At 37.1% G+C, this 21144-nt stretch overlaps 1 protein-coding gene across 4 annotated transcripts in view; it reads right to left on the minus strand.

The window, feature by feature from the left end:
• Positions 1-21144, minus strand: part of SOCS5 (suppressor of cytokine signaling 5) — a 60966-nt gene that overhangs the window by 26062 nt on the left and 13760 nt on the right. Inside the window, exons 2-3 of one of the 4 annotated variants that reach the window (XM_087436814.1) lie at positions 17738-17814; positions 16785-17095 (exon numbers count right to left, since the gene is read on the minus strand). The exons of 2 other annotated variants lie outside the window; for them this stretch is intronic. The gene's annotated coding sequence lies outside the window, so the exon portion shown is untranslated. The remainder of the gene's footprint in view (positions 1-16784; positions 17096-17737; positions 17815-21144) is intronic. One more of the 4 variants, XM_087436815.1, reaches the window with a different exon arrangement.

Genomic DNA, 21144 nt, shown 5'->3' on the forward strand with positions numbered 1-21144 from the left:
ATGTTCTCTATGAAAGAATCCAAGTTCTTGCCCCCATTCTGCATTTTAGTAGCCATGTAAGGCAATTTGGACTCCACATTCTTATTTAATAGTATGAGGGAAGAACTTCAGTTTCCTGGATATAATTTATGAATTTTATCTATTTAACTAACTTAGTCCCTTCAGTTGAAATGAAACTAATGGGAAAAAAAAATATTTGATTTTAAGAGTTTTTACACACACGTAGAAACTATGAGAACATATGTTCTTGCCTTTACAGTTATAATCAGGTATTTTCTAGGACCAAATCTCACCTCCTTAAGTACAGCTGGATACATATGGGAAGCACATTTTTAGTTCACACATTCCACCCACTTTTCAGTCCACCAATAACCTAAAAAGTCTGTCTCAATTTGGCTATTCCCCATCGCACCTCGAAATTCACCATAGCTAAAATTAACTTAAAGGGGCCAGCCTAGTGGCGCAAGTGGTTAAGTGTGCGCGCTCCACTGCGGAGGCCCGGGGTTCGCCGGTTCAGATCCCGGGCGCGCACTGAAGCACCGCTTGGCAAGCCATGCTGTGGCTGCGTCCCACATAAAGTGGAAGAAGATGGGCAAGGATGTTAGCCCAGGGCTAGTCTTCCTCAGCAAAAAAAGAGGAGGATTGGCAGATGTTAGGCACAGGGCTGATCTTCCTCTCACACACACAAAAAAATTAACTTAAGGTTTCTCCCCAAATTGAGATATCAGTACTACATTTCTATGGAATCTCTTAGAAAAATTTTATTTTACTCTTCTTCCACTTAGCACTATTATATTTAATGTTACCTATTTCAACAGTTTCTTCTTCCAGAATAGCTCTCAAATTTACCTTTTCTCTGCACTTTCCCTGCCAGTAACCTTGTCCAGATTTCTACAGCCACACTCCTAGATTTCTACGACATCTTAGTCTCTCCTTTCTTCCTAGACTCATGATACTGCCAGACTCATTTCCTTTCAGGAACATTCAACAGTCACACACACAGCATCTTGTGCCTAACTTTCACTCATAGCCATCCATAATTAGGCCCCATTTTATCCAAATTTAATTCTCCTTACTCTGAAACACCTTCACTACTTTGTCCTTCACTATTCAATTCTTTTTTTATTTTTTTGTGAGGAAGATCTGCCCTGAGCTAACATCCATGCCAATCCTCCTCTTTTTGCTGAGGAAGACCGTCTGTGAGCTAACATCTATTGCCAATCCTCCTCCTTTTTTTCCCTTTTTCTCCCCAAAGCCCCAGTAGATAGTTGTATGTCATAGTTGCACATCCTTCTAGTTGCTGTATGTGGGATGCCGCCTCAGCATGGCTGGACAAGTGGTGTGTCGGTGCACGCCCAGGATCTGAACGCGGGCTGCCAGTAGCAAAGCGCACGCACTTAACTGCTAAGCCACTGGGCCAGCCCCTCACCATTCAATTCTATTTTTAATGTCTACATCAAGTTCTAATTTCTCTAAAAGGGTTTACTGCTAACACCATAATTTGTTCTTTTCTTTTTAGATCATTTCAGGCATGTCAATTTTATCTCTACAACTGTACTATAAGATTCAAAAGAAAAGGAAGTCTTAGACCACTTCTTGTAACTCAAAACACCTAGGGGAGGATGGAAATTTACATCCAGATTTTTAGGACAAGACAAAAAGGTATCAGAGCCAAGGTGCTCCATTCTGTTCCGGTGCTTCGGTCTCGGCTCAAGCAACTGAGTAAATCAACAGCTGGTCTGTGCACTGGCTACTGAAGTATGACTCACCATTCTGCCAAGTGACCAGACTATCAGCTGCAATGGGAAAATTTCTATGAGATTCTGTTTAAACTACCGGACATATATTCTACTTAAATAATTATTCGAAAGCTTGAATTTTTGTAAAAGAGAATTTTAGTAAAAGAATTTGATTGGTAATTTGCACTATGTACCCAGTGGGATAGAGGCCAAAAAACAGAATTTTCTAGAATCAGTCTTATTACCAGTAATCAAACATCCAATAATAATTACTGTCACTAAACTAACTGCCATCTGATAACAAAGAAAGTCAGGTGATAGGAATGGAGCTAATTTTCCTCTCTCCACCCATTCATAAAGCTTTTCTCTTCAATACTAGAGAAATTTCATAAAAGCAAAACCACCAAGAAACAGCTATAATTTCTTTCTCATTGTCCAGTCATGGTAAAATCTCCATATTTCAAAAGATTAGGGATTCACAGGTTGTACTCCCCTGTGTCTTTACCATATTTTCAAGAAACTCTTAATTAAAACAAAATCTAATCTTTTCTTGTGAAAAGCTGCTATATTTCCTTCTAATTCTTCTCTTGTACCTATTTTCCAGATCTGAAACCAGGATAACGTTTTTCATAACTTAATTTTATTTTTTAGTTTATACTTCAGAAATTGTGACTAGGAGAGGGGGTGGATTACTTCCTATAAAAATAAGTTCCTAATATAGGTGATTGTTTTGATCTTCTTTGCACTTTTCTTAAATTTCCTTTTAAAAAGGTATGTAATTTTGTGGTTTGTGTGTGAGGGTAGTGGTGGTGAAATTACAAAAGAATAAGATGCTATTTATATTGAAAATACCTGTAGAAAACAAAAATGTTACAAAAAACAGTGTAACAGCTACCCAAGCATCCACTGACAGATGAAAGAATAAATAAAATGTGGTACATATATATATAATGGAATATATTCAGCCTTAAAAAGGAAAGAAAATCTGACACATGTTACAACATGGATGAACCTTGAAGACATTAAGCTAAGTGAAATAAGCCAGTCATAAAAAGACAAATATTGTCTTATTTCTCTTATATAAGGTTCCTAGAGCAGCCAAATTCACAGAGACAGAAAGCAGAATGGTGGCTGCCACAAGTTGGGGGCAGGGGGAATGGGCAGTTGGTGTTTAATGGGTATAGAGTTTCAGTTGGGGAAGATAAACAAGTTGCAGTGATGGTTGCACAACAATGTGAATGTACTTAATGCCATACAACTGTACACTTAAAAATAGTTAAAATGGTAACGTTTATGTATATTTTACCACATTTTTTAAAAAAGTACAACAGAGAAGAATATACAATTTGTAAAATAACTTTGTGTTCTATCTGTGCAGTCAATCAATTTTGAGACATTATTGAAAAGGAGAAGCCATGCCCTCTACTATTGGCAGTGTCCACATCCCTCCACGTAATGGAGAAAATAGAAAAAAAAATTTTTAAGTCTAAGAAATCAAGGTTTACATAAGCAATTACCTGTGTTCACATGTGTATTTAAATATTGTCACCTGCTTATGTCTCTGATAACTCTGCTGTAATCTTCTGGAATGTCTTTACCCATTCATTCAATACTTTATGAGCAGGGACTATATGCTAAACTTTATGTAAGATGCTGAAGATAAAAAAATGAAAAAGATAGTCTCTGAGAAGTCCACAACCCGGTGGAGAAGGCAAACAACAATACAACCCAAATGCTAATTAATTAGAGTACTGTCAGGAACACAAAGCACAAAGCAACTACCTCTAGCTGGGGGAGTGTGGCACACTGCTAGCTGAACCCCACACCTGTTCTCCCTTTCTTCCATAATAATGTAATTAGGTGGTACAGAGCCACTGAGAATAAAGACTGTATTTCTCAGCCTTCCTTCCAGCCAAGGAGATGCAAGCAGATAATGTAGAGTGGGAGCTTTAGGGAAACAAAGAGATAGCTCGCATATGCCCTTAGTCCCTTTTTTGTCCCTTCATACGTCATGCTGCTTAAAACAAAGATACCTCAATTTTGGACCATGAGGACAAGAGTCAAATCTGAGTGATTCTGAAGCCGTGAGCTAGAAATAACTTCCCTAATGACTTCGCGGAGCAGGCTGTCATTTCAGCCCTACATTGCAAATTCTAAACTTTTATAGGAGAGAAATAAACTCTCGTTTTTAGGCCATTGTTATTTTTGGAGGTTCTCTTACTTGCCTAATCCTAACTAATGCAGGGGATCAGGAAAGGCTTCACAGAAAAGGTGACTTTGAGCTGGCTTTTGAAGAATGAGTTGCCTGCCAAGTGGAGAAAGGCATTTCAGGCAGAGATAATGTGAAGGCACAGACTCAGGAAAGGGTTTGGCTTTCCAAAGGTGAGGGGTGGTTTGGATGGCTGAAGGATAGGGCAGTGAGTGGAGTAAAAGAAAAAGCAACCTGAAAAGCTGGGAGAAATAAACTCTACAAGGTCTTACATGCCACGCTAAAAAAGGTGCTTTCATTCCTGTACTTGGTCGTATTAAATGACTATGACTTCACAGATGATTCTCTGCATATTCTAGAAGAGCCAAATGGCTCAGTCAGAAAATAATCAAAGCAGTATGGATTAAGGTATGGTGAGGACAGGGGTTAGGGAGAAAAAGAAAGTCTTATTTTATAAGAAAAAGGCACACTATTATTTCTGCAAATGCTGAAGACTAGAAGAAATAATATCTGGCACAGAAAAGATTGGGACTCCTGAGAGAGTCAAGGAAGACGAATATGGCCAATATAGAAAAGACGGAACATATATATAATTTGGTAATGTCTGGATGAGGTAAAGATGAGAATCGGCCTTTTAAAGTGAACTGAGGTCAGTGAATTATACTATAACTATGACCATCTGATGATCGTACATTTCATTTTTATTATATGCCTATACCCATGGTATCCTTTCACAAGTGTCTGTCACAGGTTAGTAAGAGCTGAACAGCATCTAGTCTATAGTAGGAATTTAGTATTCGAAGATCAAATACCTTTCCCTATCAAAGAAGAGTTATAAATATGATGAGGGAGAAAAAAAATCAGTGCTCTTTAAGGTTATTAAGAATTTCAATTTTTATTCAAGCAAGTAGTATTTTTATTTTTATGCAATAAGCATGTATTATTTTTGTAAATTTTTAGTTTTATAATTTAAAAAACAACCACTAATGCTTCACACACACAAAAAAACAGCAGCAATTATTACTTCATAGAAGTATCAGAGACAAATTATTGAGAGGGCATATGGCTGCTGTGAATCCATAATCCATTGATTATACTCTCCAAAGTTTCAAAGATCAGAAAATTCTAAAAAAGTCTCACAATGTTTCCCTTATTTTTGTCTCTAGCCCTCTCTAAACTTAGCCTTTTAACAAATATTTATTACACGCTGATCAGATACTGGAGTTTATTAAGTAGAAAACTGTAGGACACGGTTTTTTATGTTTTATCCTGATAGTCCTGTTTTCAATTAGGTTTAGAGTATCTTCAGTATCTTCAACCAGATTATGAGGTTTATCAGCACCCTAATCTGGTAAAAGAAATCAAAACACTTGCTAAAGAATATTGAGAAAAAAAGATTTAATTTTTTAAAGGGTGGGATAGATGGCTTTCTTAATTTAGACCTAATTCAGATTGGTAATTCAAATCATTTGCATCTAACTTTTGCTTGAAAGGATGTAGTTATATCCTTTTTTAACCCCTGAATTTCACCTGACATTTATTCATCTCTTACAATGGTTATTCTTTGCTAGAAAATAATTTGAGCAAAAATAGGAGTCCAATGAACAAAGAGACCTTTGACCCATGTAATTATTCTCAATGAATGCACATTACAATGATGAAACATCTCTGAGGATGATTTACCCACCATTTTTAAACACTGTAAAAATGAAGCTAACAGTGAAACTAGCTATTGTGAAAACTGGTTATAAATCCACCTGACTCATCACCACACGGAAGAGTAACTCTCATGGACCTAGCCCTTAAAATCAGAAATAGTATTATAGTAACAGCGACTTCTAGGAACACAGAAAGGACATAGTTCAGCACCTATAGCTTTTACAATATTCTCAAAGGGGTCAAGCCTACGCAAGATCCACACTAGTTCTTCCTTAGCTCACTAGATCCCAGACTCCAGCTGAGTTTCCTTCAAATCCACCCTCCATACTATCACCAGGGAGTGCTACAAAAATCAGTGTCTGTTGAAAAATTGTGGTTTTTCTCTACCCCCAGGGATAAAATGTAAATTCTTTCAAGTGGCATACAAGGCCCTTGAGAATCTGGCAGCTGGCTAATTATTAAGTTTTATTAACAATGTTTCCTTTTCCTTCCTTCCAAGTTCTAACCCTCTTTTAACACTGAACTACTATGAGCTTCCTGAACACACCAGGCTTACATCTGCATGCTGCCTGGAATGCCCTCCCCCTACTTATACTACACCTGGATAAATATTATACTCATTCATCAGGTCTCAGTTCAAGTGCCATCTTCTCTGTCAAGTCTCCCAAGACTCCTTCCGGCTGACTGAAGAGCTCCTTCTCCAGAGATGTGTTGGTAAACTAGCTCTCAGAAGGGGAAAAAAGCCTGATACAATCAGTTCTGCTATAATATTTGTTTTGAAAACTCAAATTTGTTTCAATGTGGTTGTTACATTAGGGAACAACACGAGCACAACATGAATCCTATTTGCTCATGGGCCGATAAAGGCTAGATGAATGCAGAACACTGCACTCCACTGAGAGAGCTGTGCGGCAGGAATACACAGCACACACATACCTCAGACATCTCCCAGCTACCTGAGTTCACCTCCTGTGTCAGGAGCCACACCCACCCACACCCGGCAGAACTCTCCCTCAGATTTTAGACACTTTCCTTCCACCATCTCACAATAATTGAGAAGCGGAAACTTTCCCACACTCACTTCCACAAGCAAACTTCAGGTCTTTTCCAAGGCAAAACATCATATTTATTATAATATTTATGTTTTTCTTAACCATTTTACCATGTAAAATTGGACTTCCATTTTTATTAGGTTCCTACTTTTTTTTAAATGTGTTACTGAAGAAGTTTTTTTTTTTTTTTTTTAAAGATTTTATTTATTTTATTTTTTGCCCCCAAAGCCCCAGTAGATAGTTGCATGTCATAGCTGCACACCCTTCTAGTTGCTGTATGTGGGACTCGGCCTCAGGATGGACAGAGAAGTGGTGCCTCGATGCGCACCCGGGATCCGAACCCGGGCCGCCAGCATCGCAGCGCACGCACTTAACCACCAAGCCACAGGGCCAGCCCTGAAGAAGTTTGACTGTTGTGCCCCAATCCCATTTTTCCCTAAGCTTGATGATTTTTAGGAATGCACATGTCCTGTTATAGAAGAACTGACGGTATGTAGGTAGCATGTGCTGATTTCTGTGATGTACATACCACCACAGATGATTTCAAATACTAACAGTGGGGCTCTCCGCTCTAGCCGGGCTCCAAGACACCATACCCACAGTACCCTGTACATATCTTTATCATAGCAATCACTTTTTTGAATAACAACTGTTATTCCCACTGTTTTCCCACTTATTTCAATAGATAGTAAGCTCCTTGAAGGCAAGGCCCTTTTCACCTTAATACTGACATTCCCTAAATAGTACTCAGCAGTTAGTATGTGTCTTGCTATTGCAGACACCACAGGGTAACATACTTAAAATCTAATATAAATAATGATAACTATAAAATCTATTTGTACAATGGAGAATTAATATCTTCTCTGCCCCAATCCCCAGCCACACTATTAGAAAGAGGAGAGATGGGATTTGAACAGTGTTTCTAACTCCCAAGTTCCTCACAAGAGACAATGCTCCATAATTAACCTACATATACCTACTAATCTAATCTATTAATCTACATATACCTCAAGGTATATGTGGATTGTAGACTAATTTAAAAAACAGATTCTGGAGATGTAGTCTAATAGATTTTTTTTCTGATTGGTAAATCTATACAAAATATCTTATGAGGGTATGCCAACTAAATTTAGTTATACATTTAATCTTCTATGAAAAAAATAAAATTACACAAAATAGGATCTATCTTCCAAATATGGGTCATTTTATCCAACCCAATCTTAATCTAGGCCAATATCAAAAGTTACCCCGAAATCTAGGACAAACAGTATTAATATCCTGAAATTTAAAATACACAGCATTATATAACACAGTAATTATCAGAGGCTAAGTGATTTATTGGCTGAAAACCACATCTATGCTGACTTCTTTACATATATATATATACACACACACACAACATTTAAAATTTTTTAATTCATGGTATTTATATTTTAACTACTGTTATCTTGAGTAATATAGAAAAATGTGATTTTAAAGCTATATGTTAATGACTTCAGTAAAAAAATTAGTTCTTACTTAGCATACTACCATTATGTGTCAAACAACGGTGAAAAGTTACTTCAGTTTCTTATATTAAAGTTTTGCTAAGGGGCCAGTCCGGTGGCACAGGGGTTACGTGCGCGCGCTGCACTGCGGCGGCCCGGGGTTTGCGGGTTCGGATCCCAGGCGCGCACCGATGCACCGCTTGTCAAGCCATGCTGTGGCAGCATCCCATATAAGTGGAGGAAGATGGGCACAGATGCTGGCCCTGGGTCAATCTTCCTCAGCAAAAAGAGGAGGATCAGCATCGGATATGAGCTCAGCGCTAATCCTCCTCTCACACACACACAAAAAAGTTTTGCTAAGAAACTAAAACATACCTAGTGCTTGTGAAGTCCCACAGCATAGAGAAGTGGTGCTCAAATTTAGCATGCATCAGGATAACAGAGGCTTATCAAAACAAATTACTGGGCTCCACTCCCAGAATTCTGATCTAGTACGTCCGAGACGGGGCTAGAGATTTTGCATTCTAACAAGTTCTCAAGAGCTGGTCCCAGGACCACACCGTGGTGTCAGAAATACCTGTGTTCAAATCCCAGCCTGTCATTTAATATCTGTGTTCTCTGGACATAGCTTAACGGTTTTACCCCTGAATTTCCTCATGTCTAAAAGGGGGACAGTTGTTAATTAAGCAAATAATATATTTAAAGTGACCAGCACATGGTGAGGACTCAAATGATAACCACATATGTTGGTGGAAAAATGAATGTCATACTTAAAGTACACACTACAGGGTTCCAGTGCTGGTTAAGATGGAGTAAAAACACTCCACCCTGTCTCGCCTGCTGAATACAGCTATAAAATCTAAACAAAATGTATGGAGCAACTATTTAAAAACTCTGAAAAATAAATGTTAGCAAGTAAACTGGGGAAGAAGACCAGAATTCCAAGTATCATGGAACCGGGGCTGGATTTACTTTTATCCCTCTTGTATCCTGCCATCTGGATTAGGGGGGAAATCTGGAAGGGGACAGCACTGTAGACAATGTTCCAGGAGAGGCCCTCTAGTTCAGGCTTGAGTACGCAAAGGATCTCCTAGCAGTAACAGCAGGGGCCCACAGGTACCTAAACGTCTGAAGGAGGGAAATCTTCCTCTCCAATCCCAGAAGCTGTGGTTTCAAGAGAGTGGAGCAAACCCGTCCCCCAACCTTCTTTTTCCTCTCTGTGCTCTCACCACTTGTCCCTGGATGTGGGCACAATCACATGAAGTGAGCAGAGTAGGCAAGCTTTCTGGCTAGAGGACTGAATAAGGAGTCCCCAGGGAAGTGGAGAGTATAGAGGAAATCGCTGAGTGGAAAGAACTCAGAAAAGCGGCTCCATAAAGTTGCTTATGAACTCTTGGGCTCACTCCAGAACTGAACGTGGCTTGGATTTCATCCTAAACAGCAAACCAAAAACTTTGAGAACTTAACAAAGTAGACAGTCACCTATCTCAAACTGGCCAATGGGCAGTGTACACACAGGAGAGATCCAAATAGCAAAGCGCTGCAGCCTTTGAAAACCAAACTGACATTGAGATCACTACCCACAGAAAGCTGGCTGCAACTTGTAGGCTGAACCCAACAGGGTCAACTGCCTGCTAAAACACAAAAATGAACATTCTCCATAGAATTTTAGCAAGACCCAGGGTCTCATAATATAATACTGCAGGATGCAATCCAAAATTACTTGGCATATGAAGAACCAGAAAAATCTCAACTTAGCCATGTATAAACAGACATCAACATAGAGATGACACAGATGTTGGAATTATCTGACCAAGACTTTAAAGTAGCTATTATAAAAATGCTCCAAAAAGGGCAAATACTTTTGAAATAAATAGAAGGTCTCAGCAAAGAAACAGAACCAAATGAAATTTTAGAACTGAAAAATACAATAACTTTAATAATTCATTGGATGGGCTCAATAAACAAAATGGAGAAGACAAAAAGAGAGATTGATAGAAATGATCTAGTCTGAAGAACAAAGAGAAAAAAAAAAATGAATAGAGCCTCAAGAACCTTTGGGATACCAGAAGATCTAACACTGGTGTCATTGGCATCCTAAAAGGAGAATGAAAGAGTGCAGCACAGAAAAGTATTTGAGGAAATAATGACTGAAAACTTTCCAAACTTGGTAAAAGACACAACATATGTACAGATTTGAGAAGCTCAGACAACTCAAACAGAATAAACTCCTTCCTAAGAAATCCATGCCAAACTCATCACAGTCAAACTAAAGATGAAGAAAAAATTTGAAAGTAGCCAGAAAAAAGTGATGCATTGCTTATAGGGGAACAAAAGTTTGAATGAATGTGAATTTCTCACTAGAAACCACAAGTCCAGGAAGAAATGGCATATTTTTAAAGGGCTGAAAGAAAAGAACTGTCAACACAGAATTTCTACATCCAGTGAAAATATCCTTCAGGAATGAAGGTGAAATCAAGACATTCTCAGGTGAAGGTAAAGTTAAGAGAATTCACTGCCAGCAGATCTGCTCTAAAAGAATTAGTAAACGGCAGAAGGGAAATGATGCCAAGGGAAAAGCGGAACATCAGTAATGAAGAAAGAATAAAGAAATGATAACCATCCGGGTAAATATAATAAACTATTTTTCTCTTCTTGAATTCATTAAAATATGTTTGGCAGTTGAAAGCAAAAACTACAACATTGTCAGATGGGGTTTTCCATGTATATAGATGTAATATATAAGACAATACAACAAAAAAGGAAGAGGGTAAAGAGATATAGAGTGTTCAGATTTTTTCATTCCACTTAGTGGAAAAATGGTTACTCTAAGTAGACTATAAAAATTTAAATATATATATATTATAATCCCTAGAGTAACCACACACATCACTGACACTAGAATGAGATATAGAAAAAATATATAATAGATAAATTAAAATGGAATACTAAAAACTGTTCAAATAACCCCAAAGAAGGCAGGATGGGGAAAAAGAGGAACAAAAAACAATAAGAACAAACAGAGAGCAAATAATAAAATGGTAGCACTAAATCCAAACACATAAGTGTAATTATATTAAATGTAAAACACATCAACACATCAATTAAAAGACAAAGATTATCAGGATGGATTAAAAAAAAAAGATGATCCAATTATATACCACCTAGAAGAAATTTCTTTTAAATATGATGATATAGGTAGGTTAGAAATAAAAGGATGGGAAAAATATATATCATGGAAATACTAATCAAAAGAAAGCTTAAGTGGCTACATTAATATCAAATAAAGTAAATCTGAAAGCAAAGAAAATGACCAAGCATAAAAAAGGGCATTATATGATGATAAAAGGGACAATTCATCAAGAAGATATAATAATCCTAAATGCATATGCACCTAACAACAGAATTTCAAAATACATGAAGCAAAAATTGACAGAACTGGAAGGAGAAACTGACAAATCTCCAATTACAGTTGAGACTTCAATATTCTTATCTCAGTAATCTATATAACTAGTAGTCAAAAAATCAACAAGGATATAGAAATAAACACCACCATCAACCAACTGGATCTAACTGCCGTTTATAGAACACTCCACCTAACGAGAGCAGAGCACATTTTCTTTTCAAGTACATGGAAAATGCTCACCAAGACTGACCATATCCTGGTTCATAAAACAAATCTTTACAAATTTAAAAGAACTGAAGTAACGGGCGGCCCAGCGGCATAGTGGTTAAGTTCTACCGCTCCGCTTCGGCGGCCTCAGGTACGCAGGTTTGGATCCCAGGCACGGACCGACGCACAGCTTATCAAGCCATGCTGTGGTAGGCGTCCCACATATAAAAAGTAGAGGAAGATGGGCACAGATGTTAGCCCAGGGCCAATCTTCCTCAGCAAAAAGAGGAGGATTGGCAACAGATGTTAGCTCAGGGCTAATCTTCCTCACCAACAAACAAAACAAAACAAAAGAACTGAAGTAACATAAAATATGTTCTCTGACCATAAGAACTTAAAACTAGAAATCAGTACAGAAAAATATCTAAAAATTTCAATATTAAATGATGCACTTATAAATAATCTACAGGTCAGGGAAGAAGCCTCAAAGGAAATTAGAAAATATTTCTTTTTTTTTTTTTTGTGAGGAAGATCAGCCCTGAGCTAACATCTGTCGCCAATCTTCCTCTTTTTGCTGAGGAAGACTGGTCCTGGGCTAACATCCGTGCCCATCTTCCTCTACTTTATATGGGACGCCGTCACACCATCACAGCATGGCTTGACAAGCGGTGTGTCAGTGCATGCCCGGGATCCGAACCCCAGGCCACTGCAGTGGAGCGAGCACACTTAACTGCTACGCCACCAGGCCGGCCCCAGAAAATATTCTTAATTGAAAGGAAATAAAAATATATCAGAATTTATACAATGCAGTTAAGCAATGCTCAGAGGAAAATTTATAGCATTTATATGCCTACTTTAGCAAAGAAGAAAATTCTCAACCCAATAATCTAAGTGCCCACCTTAGGAAGTTAGAAAAAAAGGATAGCAAAAGAAATTCAAATTAAGTAGAAGGAAGGACAAGCTAACATCATAAATAATAGTGAAAGACTGAATGCATTCCCCCTATAACTGGGAACAAGTCAATAATATCCACTCTCACCACTTCTACTCAACATTATACTTGAAGTCCTAGCCAGTGTGAGAAGGCAAGGGAAAAAAAAAAGCATGCAGATTAGAAAAAAAACAAAGTTCCTATCTGCAGACATGATTGTCTACATTGAAATCTCAAAGAATCTACACAAAATCTCCTAGAACTAATAAGTAAAATTACAAGGTCATAGGATACAAGGTCAACACACAAAATTCAATCATATTTTTATATACCAGCAATGAACAACTGGAAACTGAAATTTTAAAACACCATTACAATAGCTCCAAAAAAACTGAAATAATGAGGTATAAATCTAATAAAACATGTACAAGAGCTGTATGCTGAAAACTACAACACTATTAAAGAAATAAAAAACGACCTAAATAAATGGAAAGATATATCACATTCACAGACTGGAAGCTCAACATAGCAAAGGTGTCAATTCTTTTCATTTGATCTACAGATTAACACAGTTCTAATCAAACCACTGCCCCCAGGTTACTTTCTGTAGATACAAACTTATTCTAAAATTAAAAGCAAAGTAACTAAAATAGCCAAACAATCTTGAAGAAAAACAAAATTGAAAGAATCATACTAATTGATTTTAAAACTTACTCTAAGGGTACAGTAACTGAGACAGTATGGTATTGGGGAAGGAAGAGAGAAGAATGGAATAGAGTTGAGAGACAGATCCACATAAATATGGCCAACTGATTTTTGACAAAGATGCAAAGGCAATTTAATGGAGAAAGGTAGTTTTTTCCAAAAATGGAGTTGTAACAACTGGACATCCATACGCAAAAATGTATGAACCTCAACCTAAACCTTACAGCTTACACAAAAATTAACTCAAAATGGATCATAGGTCTAAATATAAAACGCAAAGCTATAAAACTTTTAGAATCTAAGGATAAAATCGTTGTGACATAAGATTAGGCAAAGAATTTTTATATATGACACCAAAAGCACAATCCATAAAAGAAAAAAAATTATCAATTGGACTTCAAAATTAAAAACTTTTGTTCTGTGAAAGAACTGCCAAAAGAATGAAAAGCAAGCTACAGACTGGGAGAAAATATTTACAAATGGCATACCTGACAAAGATTTGTACCCAGGATATGTAAAGAACTCTCAAAACTCAAAGTAAGAAAACACAGAAGAAATGCATAGAAGAAAACATTAAGAAATGGCAAAAGACTTGAACGAAGAGTTTACCAAAGAGAATAGATGGAAGGCAACTGACTACATGAAAAGATATTCAACATTTTTAGCCATCAGGGAAATCCAAATTAAAGGCATGACGATATTAGAACAGCTAAAAAAATTTTTAAAAAGTGGTAACACCAAATGCTGGAGAAGATGCAGAGCAACCACAATTCACACATTGCTAGTAGGGATGCAAGATGAAACAGTCATTCTAAAGAACAGTTTGGCAGTTTCTTATTAAGAATACACTTACCATATGACCCAGCAATCCCACTCCTTGGTATTTATCCTAGAGAAATGAAAACTTGTGTTCACCCAAAAACTATACATAAATGTTGTTAACAGTTATATTCATAATTACCCAAAACTGGAAACAACCCAAATGTCCCTGAATAGGTAAACAGACAAATTGTAGCGCAGTTTATCAACGGAATACTATTGAGCAATAAAATGGAATGAATTATTGATACACGCAACAGCTTGAATGAATTTCAAAAGCCTTATGCTGAGTGGAAGAAGCCAGTCTCAAAAGGTTAAATACTGCATGATTCCATTTATATGACATCAGTGGTTGTCAGGGGTTAAAATGGGATAGCCAGGGGTCAGGGGTGTGATACAAAGAGACAACACGAGAGAGTTTTTGGGGTGATGGAACTGTTTTGTATCCTGATTGTGGTAGTGGTTACACGGATCTACATAGAAGTTAAAATTCATAGAACTATAAACCCTCCCCCCTAAAAAAGGCAAATTTACTGTACGTAAATTAAAAAAATTTTCAAGCTCTTAAAAATACATAGCATAAATTATCTCAGAACTTTCTAATTCTTTACAAATTAAGGCTCAAAAGTAAATATTTTGAGTATGTGTAAATCAGCGAAATGGGAGCATGCAAAGACAGCTGGCAGGTGACTTAAATTTTAAAAAACTACCTACAAAGATATGGCATAGGTATAAATTCTAGACTCAGAAACAACTATCTCTCTCAACCAACCACAGAAGCTGTTAACACCTAACATCAACTAAACATGAATATTTAATATCATCATGTAAAAAAGATAATTTGAGACAAAACAAATACAGCAGATATCAAATCAAAAGGAAGTCTGAATGAAGATTCCACATTCATACTAGATATTCATTTGGTCCCTGGAATAGAAATGACATTATTGTCCATTATCAGTATGGTACGTGCCTTGTTTTTTCTAATCGCAGTTACAGATTTACAATCGCTTATCCATATTTTTCTCATCTGATTCCTCTTGACACAAAAAATATGCACTTTTAAGAATGCTGACTAGATGGATAAAGAAAATGTGAGAGAGAGATATATATAATGGAGTATTATTCAGCCACAAAAAAGCAGGAAATTTTGCCATTTGTGACAACACGGATGAACCTGGAGGACATTAAGCTAAGTGAAATACGCCAGACACAGACAAGTACTTGTATGATCTCACTTACATGCAGAATCTATAAAAGTTCAACTCACAGAAGCAGAGAGTAGAATGGTGGTTGCAAGGGGCTAGGGGGTGGGAGAAATGGGGCAATATAGGTCAAAGGGTACAACCTTTCAGTTATAAGATGAATAATTTCTGGGGATCTAATGTACAATATGGTGACTTTAGTCAATATTACTGTACTGTATACTTGAAATTTGCTAGGATAGTAGATCTTGAATGTTCTCACAAAAAAATAGTACCTATCTGAGGTGATGGATGTGTGAATTAATTTGATTGTGGTAATCATTTCACAATGTATACATATATCAAATCATCACGCTATACACCTTAAATATATACAATTTTTATTTTCTAATTATATCTCAATAAATCTGGCGGGGGAAAGAATGCTGACTGGGATCAGGTATTAAGAATGGTCATAAACCATCCTAAGAAGTCATGAAATATTTCTTCTTTTTCTCCCAAGAAATAAACCCACAGCAAATCAGTCCACCAAAACACACAGAAGATTATAATTCAAGACAGCTATTCTCTATAACTATATATATTTTTGCATGGCTGCCATAAAAGTTAGTAGATCTTCTTAGAGTGTAATTTTAAAAAACAAAAACACAACCAGATGACCAAAAGTCATTTATTTAAATAAGTGACCAACCTCACTATCCTTAACTTTTCCTTTCCTTTCAAACGACAACAGCACTTTTATAACTCTTTTCAATCTTAAATCTTCTGGGGATATGAGTTTCAAATAGCAAATCCATCTCTTTCTATAGCTGAAACTATGTTAAAACGTAAAGTTTGGTGCAATTAAAAAATTGATAACAAATATTTACCTATTGATCAACAAGTTAATTACTGAATGCTTAAAATATTCTAAGCCCTAAGGGTCATACAAAAGAGATCAAAATGCTGTAGGTCCTCAAGAACTTAGCTGAGGAGACAATACAGACCCATGAGATAATTAGACGCCAGAACTATAAATATAAGAAAGTACTACATGGAACAATTAGAGAATAACATCTAAATAGATGTCAAAACATTCTTTAACAAGTCTCCCATACAAGTCAAACGGTAACTCAGAAGAGAAACTAAATTCATCTGATGGAATGAGGCACTGGGATACAGTAAGAAGAAGAGGGTGCTGCAGTCTCGAGACCTGTCTCAGTGCTGCAATTAAAAACTCCTGAGAAAGTCCCAACTGCCCCAGAGTGCCTAGTTAGGAGACTTGGTACCTGACACAAAGGGGAAATTTTTTCATTCACCTCTGATTTGGATTTGGCTAAGCAAGGAAGGAGGGGCAGGCAGGGGCTCCTTCTAGAAGGGACTCACCTCAGGATGTCTGTAACTCAGGACTATGGCAAGCTCACTGCTTGAATTCAATACCGCCTTCTCACAACCATGTGAAAGAGAGGATGCTGACACCCAGAAGAAGGAGCTGGCAGCTCTTCTTGCCTCCTCCAGAGCACAGACTCATATCAAGGGCCTTACTGTCCTGGGCCCAACTGCACTGGCACCTCACAGGCCCAGGGACCCCCTATGATGCATCAGCTGTCTGCCTTAGTTTCAGTCTGGTTCTCTGGGTCTCAGTAAGTTCATCCGAAAGGAAGGGAAGTGGATGAGGTCCTTTACAACATCACAATCTACAAATATAATGAATTAGAAATATTAACCATAGAACACAAACTATATGTCAGCTGAGTAAAAACAGCTTATTAAATCTGTTATCTGGACTTGTTTGTTTCACAAGAAATATCAAGCTGTTTTAGAAATGCCAAATTGGAAAAGCAAACACTACTGAATTCCTTAAAAGAATGATTCTTACCTTAGTCTCAAAATATTAAAATGGCTAGATCGCACGTAAAACATAACCTATGCAAAGACTCATCACAATTCTTCACTAGACTGTGTTAAATTTTAATGACTCAGAACAACAATATTCTTGTAAATGAAGTAGTGTTAGTACCTCTACAACACCAAGCGCAGTGGAGTTCCCGGCAATGTCTGCAGGGAGCAAGAAAAGATCAAGAGTGCCTTTCTTAACTTCCAGGCCTCAGAGCCAGAAGAAGAAAACAGATCATCTGAACAATTACTGAAAGGCAACTATGTGCTAGGCACTGGGCTAGCCACTTTACATGCATTACCTGCTTTAGTTCTCTGAGGTAGCTAGTTATTATGACAATTTTAATGATGAGGAAATCGAGGCTCAGGAGGTTAAGAAATTTGCCCATAGTTACAGAGCCCTTCAGAAAGCCTAAAAATAAGGTTTTCAAAGAAGAATGTACCACTGTCTCGAGCCTTCAGGACAATCACACGCTGATTAGCAGACCCAATCGTTCACATCCCTTTGGTAGATGCAGCCCTGCAACGAAAATGTGGGCCATGAAACTACCATCACTTGATATTATTTCTTAATGTAAGTTAAGAAATTAACTTTGTTTTCCATATGAGTCTTCAGTAAATTTGCCTAGCATGAAATCCGTTCCCCTGACCAAACTGAGTTTCTGGATCTGCAATCGCTGATGAACAGACACCAGACTATTCAAGTTAAGGTCATTCTCTGAGGTCTGGTATGAATGGCACCTCCCTGGAGGATGTGTCTGTCTTTGTTCATTAACCACAACATTCCTTTGTCTCTTCTTTTGAATCTTAACTTTCTCCACTGGATTTCTAACATGTTCTATATATAGCAAAAAATGTGAAGCTGAGTCACTAGAGTGAGTTCCTGAAGAGCACCATGTCCATATGCTTAAGATGCCAAGGATAGAGACAGCAAATATAATATTTTATTGAGAAAACTAAAGACTATGACTTCCATTCTGTGCTTAACACCCACACCTGCAAGGAGGTGGGCAGTAACAGTGGCTGAGAAAGCAAGACAAAAACTTCTCTAAAAAACAGCTCCAGAAAAAAGAAAAAAGGGAGGAAAGAAAGCAATATTAATTCTATTTAAATGTACGAAGTGCTTGCTAGAAACCACAATTTTAAACTATGAAACATGGGAGACTGCCTTAGTTTGGAAAAAGTTTAGGACATACATTACACACACAGTGTAAGAATCAATGTCTCTTTCACTAAGTGGAAACCAATAAAGCTAAAGCTAAAGTATACGCAAAAATGGAAAAGAGGCATAATCAAGATGAGAAAAACTAAAATCACTAAATCCTTCTTCCTTCACCCTCCAATCATTAATTTTATCAGAATTTTAAAAATTAAAGTAAGTTTTTTGGATGATTATGAACATAGTACACGCTTATTGTAGAAAATGTGAAAAATAGTATATGACTGAAAAATAACCTATAATCTAACTAGGCAAAGTTAGCCTATTTTATTTTATATCTTATCTTTTTAATAAATGTTTCCTTTTTAAGAAACTCAAGTCTCATCCTACTTTTTTCATTTACTATATTGTGAACGTTTTCTTATACTTTAAACCCTTAAACATCCTAAAGCTCATGATTTTTATCACCTGTCAATTATTTTTTTTATAATCAGTATATCAAAACAATTTTTTATTTTATTTATGTATGTATGTATGTGAGGAAGATCAGCCCTGAGCTAACATCCGATGCCAATCCTCCTCTTTTTGCTCAGGAAGACTGGCCCTGGGCTAACATCCGTGCCCATCCTCCTCTACTTTATATGGGATGCTGCCAAGCATGGCTTGATAAACAGTGCGGCGGTGCCCGCCTGGGGTTCTGAACCTGTGAACCCTCGGGCCGCCAAAGCAAAGTGCACGCCAGCCCCCTCAAAATTTTAAAGAACATGATTTACAATGGTTTTATAATATTTGTTTATATGTCTATAGCATAATTTAATCATTTAAGAGGCTTCCAATTTTTTAACATTATAAATAGCACTGTAATATAAGTAACACACACCCCCACATACATTGTGCACATCTCTTATTTCCTTACTGAAATTTGGGCAAGGGGTATGAACATTTTTAAGGATTCTGAATATTACCAAATTGCCATTGTAACAGACTGAATTTATGTGTCCCCCGAAATTCATATGTTGAAACCTAATCCCCAGTGTGATGGTATATAGAAGTGGGGCTTTTGGGAGGTAATTAGATCATGAGGGTGGAGCCCTCATGAATGGGATTAGTGCCCTTACAAGAAGAAGCCAGAGAGCTAGTAGCTCCCTTTCTGCCATGTGAGGACACAAGAACTCTGCAGTCTGCAACTCACCAGAACTCAGTCATGCTGGTACCGTGATCTCAGACTTCTAGCCTCCAGAACTGTGAGAAATAAATTCTGTTGTCTATAAGCCACTTGTTTATAATACTGTAAGTTTATAGTATTTTGTTATAGCAGCCTGAGCTAAGATAGCCATTTAGAAAGTTGTACCAATTTATGCTCCTACCAACACTTGATTTGCCAACACTTGATTCTTTTTTATATGAGAGACCTATTAAAGCACGTAGTCTATGACCTAATGGTTCTAACCTCTTAGGCTTTTTCCATAATCTTATTTCATAAGCTTAGAAGAAAATCTTTTATGAAATAATATCTCTTGTAGTAAATAAATATTTATCTGTGGTTGAGCAATTTTTTCCAGTGTTGCTTGTTTGACAAATTTACCTCTGTTAATTAAATGTAAATGCCTTTAATTAAAAATAGTATGAATTGCATAAATCCATTTTAAACATAAAATTATTCTTCTATGTGTATATCTGCAATGAGAGATGTCTGAAATGATGAAGACCACTATGGTAAACTCTGGGCTTTGGGATACTGAGTTATTTTTCTTTCTTTTTTCCAAAACTTTCTTCTTTGTATCTCTCTGTATGCCTTGAAAATTAAAGTAGGAGCTAGTATTTTTTTTTAAATGAAGCCATACTCTAAAACATATGATATACCAAAAATTATCAAGCGTTTTTAAAAAGAAGAAAAATTAAAATTAAATTCTACAGTCATTTCCAGTTATGATGGAGTAACTGCTACTGGGCTAGACCTCCTGCTGTAAATGACCATAAAACTGGGTAATATATATGAAATGTTATCTTCAGATGTTGGACAATAGGCAGTGCAGGACTGTGATTCTTGAGAGAAGGGAAACAAAGACTCATGAAAGCCCTGGCTTTCTGCTTGTGCCACAGGGAATGGAAACCCAAAAAGAACACAGAGATCTCACCGAGCTGAGAAAATAGAACTCTAAGTTTGAGGCTACTGAAGTCACTGGAATTTAAAAGGCAGAATACAAGGAAGAAGGGAGCTGTAGAGAGAAAAAGTTTCAGAAATCTGTAGAGAGATCTCTTAATTCTTTGCCTAGAGACTAAGCTGCATATGCACAAAGCAAGACTCCGTGAGGCCAGACAAAGAATAGAATCTGGGGAAAGAACAACTGCGGAGTGTGAGCTTGCAAAGGTCTGCGAAACGTTCGAATTCCTGGGAGCCAGAGTGGAGAGACCTCACTGAACATGACATGCATTTGACAGAGACCCCAGAGAGGCTGTGCCTCTGTAATAGGGCTAAGCTAGTCCTAGAATAAACAAAATTGCTGAAAACCAAAGATAAAGAGAAAATCTTTAGGCAGCCAGAGGGGAAAAACTTCTCATCAGAAACAACTTAAGCTAGAAGATATTGAAATGATGACTTTAAAGTGCTACAAGAAAAAAAGCTGACAACTTAAAATTCTATATCCAGCATAAATATCCTTCAAAAACAAAGGCAAAGGGGATAACAAG

The sequence above is a fragment of the Ceratotherium simum genome, chromosome 11 (genome assembly GCF_057802395.1).
Source record: "Ceratotherium simum simum isolate JZ-2026a chromosome 11, ASM5780239v1, whole genome shotgun sequence".
NCBI lineage: Eukaryota > Metazoa > Chordata > Mammalia > Perissodactyla > Rhinocerotidae > Ceratotherium > Ceratotherium simum.